At 33.8% G+C, this 9,794-nt stretch overlaps 1 pseudogene; it reads left to right on the top strand.

Moving 5' to 3' along the window:
• Positions 1 to 8,643, top strand: part of LOC149546487 (L-type lectin-domain containing receptor kinase IX.1-like) — a 49,253-nt pseudogene extending 40,610 nt beyond the window's left edge.
• The last annotated feature ends 1,151 nt before the right edge of the window (positions 8,644 to 9,794 follow it).

Raw genomic sequence — 9,794 nt, forward strand, 5'->3', positions numbered from 1 at the left:
AATACTTTGGTAATGCTTTATATATGCAATACCTAGAGTTTTCATTTGGTACATTTTTATTTGACCACTATATGCTACAATGAGAATTTTATTTCAAATAAGGGGTTTAAAAGATCTACACTATTAGCCTTCCAAAAAACAATAATCTATTTCTCTTTTGTTATCTCCTACGATCTAACAATTACTATTTTTCTCTATTACAATGTTTCTAATGCACAAATTTCTTTATTAAAATTTTAGCATAGATTAGTGTTTCCCAACTATGTCAAACATTACAATTACATAACATTTTTAGAGGTTGCAACCTCAATTTGTAGCTCCCAAAAACAAGCAATGTAGCACCCAAAATAGAGGATGTATTATTCATATAGCTTAATTTACTAGTAGTTCTAACAATATGCTACAGAATTAATCTCAATTGATTGTTAAAATATGCATGTGGAAGCACACACAGAAGGACACAAATTATTAGATACATGACAATAAAATGGGAGACGAACTATTGGAAGATTGAGCACTACCTACTAACATTTGAGAGCATGAGCCAAGGACTTTGGGTTATCCATTTTGTCAAATTTAAGGCACAATCACAGCCTCATCACTTATAATGTTAGCATCTTGCACATAGGAAGACTTGGTCTTAGACTTATGTGAGATCATTTGGAGCCATTTTAGATCACTAATATACCAGGGTCCAATTGAAAAAGACAATATCTTTAAAATAGAAATATAGATTAAAAAGTTTTTGATAATCATATAAATAATAAACTCTATAGCTATATCATTTAACACACTTCACACAGATATAAGATTGTAGTGTTAATAAGTCTATACACCTCTAAACCTAATTTCATATAATTGGAGTGCACTCCTACCAAAAACTTATTTCAGTTAGGTATCCAAAACCAAGAGTACGAGGCCCAATGACATTTCCTCAGTGGCTTGTACATGAACGAGCATCAATACTATTCAAATATAGCAAATGACTTCGTCTCTAATTGCTCTATTTAGAGAAAAGCAATGTGGATTTAGTTTTTTCTATGCAACCATTTCACATGCCATTTTTATTAGAGTAAGCTGAGCCCAAATTCATAGGTGTCATAGGTATTTTTCGTGCCATGCGTGCTCTTTTTCATTGGATAAAAGCAACATACAGTAAAGAGATACTTCCCACAAATAAAACAAGGAGAGAATAGGTCATAGAAGTGGACTGTAAAGCATCTCTTGCAGCAGTGGACCACGTTCTTATGCTGAAATAACTCCACAAGTTCGTTTAATACATCCTCAAAATAATTTACTTACTAGAAATAGAATGATGGAAGAGATGGGTGACGCAAAGTAGATGATTCTACTCAATGATTGGAATATTTTCTGTTTTGCATAGCAGTACCATGCGCGTGAAATATTTCTATTTTGATTACAATCATAGTAAACTTCTTCGTCTATTACTTCAAATCCTTTTGTAATCTCTTTAATTTTCCTGCGTCTATGTGGGGGCTTTGCTAATTGGTAATTCAGGTGCCTTGTCTCACATATCTTCATAAAAAATAATTATATTAAAAAAAAACAATTCAACACCATTTTACATTTTTATAGAATCTATTTTATTATTCTAGAGCCACTTTTGTGATTAGATGTACAATTTTGATAAACAATTCACCCTCCAATTCCTTAGGCATTGAAATTGTTTGGATCAAGTTTTCTCCTTGGTAGTCATGGTTGGAAAAGTGACGGTGTTTCTATTTGAATTAACTTATAGTGTTTGCCAGGAACATATACTATCAGTTGCCATAAAAAAAATTAAGGCATTCCTTCATAAATCTACTACCAGGTGAAGAATTCTTTGAGGATTACAGTGGGCTCCAGAGTAATGTTTAACGGCTTCAAGAATCTCAACAGTACTACTTTCTATTGGTATAGTATCACAGTTTCTTGTGTTACAATTCGTAATTGCAGAAGCAGATAATGTACCGTCCTTAAGCTTCAAACTATATGGCAAAAACCATGTTCGGCTAGATGGTGATGCTTTTCTTATAGATGAAAATGTAATCCAAGTGACAAACATGACAAAGGGTCAATATGGCGGAAGTGAAGGTAGAGAAGTTTACAATACTACAATTCTGCTTAGCAATTCTGATTTCGTTACTCATTTTCAATTTGAAATAACTGACAATGGACTTGCTAGCGATGGAATTGTTTTCTTCATGTAGTCTCCAGAATATGGTAATCACCTCTGCTACGGCACTGAGCCCGAATAGTTTTTCCTTTCTTATAAATCTAGCAATGGTAATTCTTGTTAGAAGAAATAATGTTTATTTATTTCTTATGGTAGTTGAGTATTTAATGTACAATCAAAAATATCTTGAATTGCCCTGATTTCTCCTTTCTCTCCATGTAGCCTACAAGAACTTTCCAGAGGTCTACAATATGCTTATAAATACCCAGCCTCTTGTCTTATGTATGCAAAAAAATCAGTAGTGATTAATAATACTATGGTTTTACTATTTCTTTTGTCTCTCTGTTCAGCTGTTCCTCTGTTCTGTTGTTCTGCTGTTACTCTGTTGTGCCCTATTTTTCTATTGTTATATGTGCTTTGTTTCTATTCAGTAGTTTATCATGGTATTAGAGCAATCTTTGTTCTTTGGGCTGTAAATGTTTTTTTGGCTGAATCTTTTACTTGCAGGCTGTAGTCTGAGAGTGAGCAGCATCAACAATTTATGTGGCAAAAAGATCAATACAGCAGCAAAAGAAAGAGACATTGTTCAACAAATTGGTGAGAGGTTTTCAATATTCAATTTGAGTATTAAAGTTTTTTTTTGAAATCTTTTTCATTTTCATTCAAAAGGGAGAGAATTTGATAATGAAATTACTTAGTGTTACTTTGCTGGAAAAAATTATTATGATTGGGTATCTCATGTTGAAATCACTCTAACTTTTCAAAATTGTTATGATATTGTGATTGGTAATGAACAGAGGCCTACAAATCTAGGAAAGGATCAAGATAATTGGAATAAAAGGGACAAGACGATAGTGTCACTAATCAAGCTTACACTTTCAGAAGAGATTTTTTCGAAAGTGCGTAATGAGAGAAGTGGAGTCAAAGTATGAGAGATTTTGAAGGATCTATATCAGAATTCAGGTGATGTATGGATCCTATCTCTCACTACTGAGTTATACAATATGAAATTATCAAGCTCACAAGAGATAGTCCTACATTTAAATAAGTTAAAGGAAAAGAAGAATGAGCTTGCTTCTCTTGGAAAAGATATAAGTGATAGAGATTTTGTGCAAATTATATTACAAAGTCTTCCAGGATCTTATCAATCATTTATAAGGGATTTAAATACTGCGGATAAACTAAAAAATATTAAATCTGAAGAATTGTGTGCTAAGTTAGTTCAAGAAGAGAAAAGACAAGTTAAAAAAAAAGAATCATTTGATGGTGAATCTCAAGCATTTGTAATGAAAGGAAAACAATATTATAAGAAGTCACAAGATAATCAATTTAAAGAAAGAAATTTGAAGTATGAAAATAAGAGTGTTTCATCTATAGATCATAACAGAAGTAAATGGAAATGTCATTATTGTGATAAAATGGTCATAAGGAAAATGAATGTTTCAAAAAGAAGAGAGATATAGAAAAAATGATAAATAATTCTCCCAAATTTGATGACTCTAAAGAAATGCATTTTGTGTTACACTTAAAGAAAATAATACTTTCAAAGATGATTGGGTTATTGATTTTGGTGCTACACAACACATGTCTCATAATGAGAATCAATTTGAATCAATAAGTAAAAATAATATAGAGAAAATATATTTGGGGGATAATAGTGCTTTAGAAGTTAAAGGGACTAGTGATGTCAAAGTTGATAATGGTTTGTTCAAAAATGTGAAGTTAGTCCCTAAATTGAAAACAAATTTACTTTCAGTATCTCAAATTGCAAGTCAAAGACATAAAATAGAATTCTACAATGATAAGTGTTTAATCAAGGATGTCAATGATAATTATAGAGTTATTGCAATTGGAAAAATGAAGAATGGATTATATATGTTTCAATAATTTACTTCTAAATATGGAAATAAACATATGTGTGCTATTACCCAATATGATGATATGAGTAGGTTATGGCATGAGCATTTGGGGCATGTCAATTTTCAAAGTCTCAAGCTTATGGAGAGATTACAAATGGTGCATGGGCTTCCAAAGATATCATTAACTCCCAAGGAATTTGAAGGATGTGCAATGGGAAAACAACATGTGGAAAGTTTCCCTCAAGGTAAATCACGGAGATCAAAAACTCCTCTACATCTAGTTCATAGTGATGTAATGGGTCCTTTTAAAACACCATCGATTGGATGATCAAGGTATGCCCTCACCTTTATAGATGATTATAGTAGAAGAATTTGGGTGTATTTTCTACGAAAGAAAGATGAAGTGTTTCAAGAGTTTAAGGAGTTAAAAGCTTTGACTGAAAAAAAAAGTGGAAAGTGCTTAAAGATAATAAGAACTAACAGAGGGACTGAATACATGAATAAGATTTTTTTAGATTTTTGTAAAGAACATGGCATAAAAAAGGAATCAATTGTATCTTATTCACCCCAACAAAATGGGATTGCTGAAAAGAAAAACAGAACTATAATAGAAATGGCTAGGTGTATGCTTCATTCTAGAAATCTAGAAACTAAATTTTGGGCTGAAGTAGTTCATACTGCCGTATATATCTTGAATAGAACACCTATTAAGGCAATTTTGAACATAACACTAGAAGAGGCCTGGAGTGGAAGAAAGCCTACAGTATCTCATTTTAGAATTTTTCGTTGCAATGCATATGCTCACATTCCTAATGAAAGAAGGAGCAAACTTAAAAGAAAGAGTGAGAAGTCCATAATGGTTGGATATAGTGAGGAATCAAAAGGATATAGATTATATAATCCTAAAACTAATGAAATCTATATTAAAATAAATGTATGGTTTGATGAAGATATTAAGAATGATAACTCTCCAACATTATCTTTCTTTCCAATTTTGATTGATGAAGAAAATTCTACTTCTACCAATGGTCAAAGTCAAGGTGTGCAAACTACTACATGGGAAGAGACTCAAGTTGAAGAATCAAGTGAAAGTGATAATGAAAATTCAAGAAAAGTTAGAAGCATCCAAGAAATTTATCAAGAAGGTCCTAGAAATATATTTGTTAACTATGCTCTCATGACCAAGGTGATGCAGGTTGACACTCCAAGCACGTACAATAAGCAAAATGAAAAGATGAATGGGAAGCGACCATGCAAGAAGAAAACAACTCTTTGATAAAGAATGGAACATGGGAACTAACAACACTTCCAGAAGGCAAAAATGTGGTTGGTTGCAAGTTGGCCTATAGAACCAAGTTCACATCAAACGAAGCTATTGAAAAATACAAAGCAAGGTTAGTGGCTAAGGGCTTCTCACAAGAAGGAGGTATAGACTATACTGAAACCTTTGCTCCAGTAGCTAAGATGACTTTCATTCATACAATAGTTGCTTTAGCTGCAAAGTTTGGTTGGAAAATTTTTCAAATGGATGTAAAAAGTGCATTTTTGCATGGTGATTTAGAAGAAAAAATTTACATGCAATAGCCACCAAGATTTATTAAATATGGTGAAGAAAATTTGGTGTGTAGATTAAGAAAATCACTCTATGGTTTTAAGCAACCACCAAGGACATGTTACTCAAAAATAAATAAGTACTTTCTAGATGTTGGATTTAAAAGAAGTAAAGTTGATCCAGATGTGTATATAAAATATAGTGATGATAAAGTTGTTATCATTGTATTGTATGTGGATGACTTGATTATTATAGGAGATCACACACATGATATTGAGATAACTAAAGATCAACTCAAACAAGTTTTTGAAATAACTGATTTAGGGCTAATGCACTACTTTTTGGGCATACAAGTATGGCAAGAAGAAGGAAGAATCATGCTTTCTCAAACTAAATATGCTCTTGATGTACTAAAGAAATTTAATATGAATGATTTTAAACCATAGAATACACCTTGTGAAGTAGGATTGAAGTTGAGTACTAACTCTACTCAAAAAAAGGTGGATGGAAAATTGTATAGGAAACTTGTTGGAAATCTTTTGTATCTTACTATAACTAGACTAGATATTGCATATGCAGTTGGTATTATATCCAAGTACATGACACATCCACACATTGAACATTGGAAAGTAGCCAAAATAATATTAAGATACATTAAGGGTACTTACCATTTTGGCATCGAATATAAATATGGAGGAGAGCCTACCTTAGGTGGATATACAGATTCTGATTATGTAGGTGACATTGATGATAGAAAGTCAACTTCAGGATATATCTTCCATCTTGGATTGGGATCAATCTCATGGAGCAGGAAAAAGAAATCAATAGTGCCACTATCATCTACTGAAGCCGAATATATTGGTTCATCAAAGGCATCTCAAGAGGCAATATGGCTTAGACGATTACTTGAAGAATTGAACAATCCACAAGGCTCACCAACTACAATATTTTGTGACAACTAAAGTACTATCAAGTTGGCAAAAATCAAGTATATCATGCAAGGTCCAAGCATATAGAAGTGCATCATCATTTTGTTCGAGATCTAATTGAAAGTCAAGAGGTGGAGCTTCAATTTTGTGGAATAGAAGATCAAGTTGCAGATATATTTACAAAAGCATTGTTTATTATAAAATTTACTAAATTTAGAGATCTATTACAACTCAAGGATGTTCCAATCCCCTCAAAATAAACATTATGGGGGGGTGTTATAACAAATGCTGTTTATTTATTTCTTATGGTAGTCGAGTATTTAATTTACAACCAAAAACATCTTGAATTGTCTTGATTTCTCCTTTCTCTCCATCATAGCCTACACGAATTTTCCAGAGGTCTGCAGTATGCTCATAAATACCCAGCTTCTTGTCTTATGTATGCAACAAAATCAGTAGTAATTAATAATACTATGGTTTTACTATTTCCTTTGTCTCTCTATTCAGCTGTTCCTCTGTTCTGTTGTTCTATTGTTACTCTGTTATGCCCTATTTTTCTGTTGTTATCTGTGCTCTATTTCTATTCAGTAGTTTATCAATTCTATTATCCATATTGTAGATGTTCAATTCAACACATTTAAAACTCAAAGTCCCTCACTTTCAAATGTTAATCACATTGCAATTGATCTGGATACAGCTCAAGCTTTTCATTGTCTTTCTCAAAGATTAAATAACAATGAGCTTTGGGATGTTAGGATAGAATACCTTAACCAAGATAATATATTGACTATGTCTACAAAATCAGAGGGCAGAATACAAGGCATCTTCTTGCATAACATAAATTTAAGAAGATATCTTGCTCCAGATGTTATCGTGGGGTTTTCAGCTGCAACCGATGCTTCAAACAATATGCATCGAATAATTTCTTGGAACTTTACAGTCCACTTCCCTAATGTTCTTCCTGTCTCTTTTGAGAAGAAGAAAATATGGTGGAAAGTAGGTTTAATAGTTGGCTTTGCCATTTTGGTTTCAGCACTTTTCCTTTCCATTTCCATTTATTATTACACTAGAGGAAGCAAAGAGAAAGCAGAAGAAGTAGAGCAGTCCGATATGGATATCGCACTGGAAAATGTTCTGAGGAAATTCACATACTCTGAGCTCAGTGCGGGCACAAGTAGTTTCAGCGAGGGAAAAAGGCTTGGCCGAGGAGGATTCGGCGATGTGTACAGAGCCACTTTGGTGAAATCAGGCGAAATAGTTGCAGGGAAGCGCATATCTGCAGGATCAAAGCAAGGGAAAAGGGAGTATCTTCCTAAAATAAGCACAATCAACCATCTGAGACATCGAAATTTGGTTCAGCTATTGGGGTGGTGCCATGAGAAGAGCCAACTGCTGTTGGTGTTTGAATACATGCCAAATGGGAGTCTTGACCGTTTCCTCTTTGGCAAAAGGAGAGAACTACAGTGAAATAGCAGATACGGAGTCGCCATTGACATAGCCAATACGCTACTCTATCTGCACGAGTCCTGGGATGAATGTGTAGTCCACAAAGACATCAAATCTAGCAATGTTTTGCTTGATTCTGAATTCAATGTGAAGGTGGGGGAATTCGGATTGGCACGACTAGTAAAACATGATGAATGGTTTCAGACCACCAAGATAGTAGGGACACTAGGGTACCTAGCACTTGAATGTGCAGTCACAGGAATAAGTAGCACAGAGTCAAATGTGTTCAGCTTTGGTGCAGTTGCCTTGGAAATAGCCTATGGAAGACCGGTCTTAGATCATAGACTCGAAAGCTCAAAAGTAAGGCTTGTGGAATGGGTCTGGGGTTTGTATGGTGAAGACAGTTTGTTTGATGCAGCGGACAAAGATTTACTGGGAGTATTTGATAGGGCATAGATAGAACAACTGATGATGATAGGACTATGGTGCTCCCATCCAGATCCTTTTACGAGACCTAATATGAGGCAAGTGCTATAGATCTTGAACTTTGAAGTGCCGATGCCACGTCTACCCAACACACTGCCTAAAGCTACATATTCTTCTGTGGAACAGGGCTCCTTTTCTCAGTCTTCAGATTTTGATCCTCCTTCAGATTCAGGTTCCATCGATATACCAAGATAAGGAAATCTATACTGGGTTGTTTTTAGAGAATGGCATAAGAACTTGAATATCATCTACGTTAAGCATTGCTAGTTGTAGAGTACATAAATATCATAACTCCTCCGTCATTTATTTCTCTCTAAATACGGGTCTGCTATTCACAGTAAATTGATCCTTCAGTTCAGTTGTTAGTTTATAGTCTTTCTTGCATCTTCACCTGCTGTAAATTCATCCTAAATGCATGGAATATATCGTTTTAAGCATGTTCTAATGTCTCATGGGTTTGGGTGCCGATCTCCTTATATTCTTAGTAGGCATGTTCTAATGTCTTATGGTGCAAGAGTTGTAAGAATTTGTTTTCTAAGGGCTCATTTTAAGCTTTGATATGGATTATGGTTTAAAGGAAACTGTTAATGATCGAATTAGTTTTGTTGGTCTTGATTGCCGGTATTGGTCCAATTTTTCTTAAAAGAATTCAACATGAGCAGAGAAAGAGTTTAAAGAATTGGTAATTTGTAACAATAACATATACTAAGCCAATGAAAAAACCTGTTAAGGATTTGAATTTTGAAACTGTGTCTTCCTTTGACTGTAATTTTCAGATCTCTGGAGAGTGGCTGTTTACACAAATTTGAGCTTCCCTTTTTCCTTTTCTAAATGTGTGGTTTGCCGTAATTGTTAGGTATGTCTCATTTTTTTGAGGTGGATTGCTCCTACTTTCGGCTGAGCATTAGTTTTACAAATTATAGAGAATTTCCTATGCCAATCCAACAACTACAGTCTCCTGATCCAATTTCAATACACAAATTAATGAGGAATTAGATTCATGTTGATGTTTAAAGAACACATATGAATGATTTAATTTCTCACAGCAGAGTTCCATGATGCCTTGATAACTACAAGCACATGCTCTTTAAAGAAATAACTAAACAATTAGGATCTTAAAAGTGTGGATTATTCAATGGTTTAATCCTTTGATCATGTTGTTCATCTGCCATTGGAGTAAGCTGCTAGAGGAGCTCCCATGTGGATAGCGAGTGAATAAGAGAAAGCAAGATTACCATAAAAATCTGTTTTGGCCTTATAATTAAATTACTAATAACAAAATAACCGGGGAGATTATATGTTTTATGTTTTTTCAAACGCTTTTATGAGTTTCAACTATGCTTTGC

This window comes from Cupressus sempervirens, chromosome 7 (assembly GCF_028749045.1).
Source record: "Cupressus sempervirens isolate cs-2001-9-10 chromosome 7, ASM2874904v1, whole genome shotgun sequence".
NCBI lineage: Eukaryota > Viridiplantae > Streptophyta > Pinopsida > Cupressales > Cupressaceae > Cupressus > Cupressus sempervirens.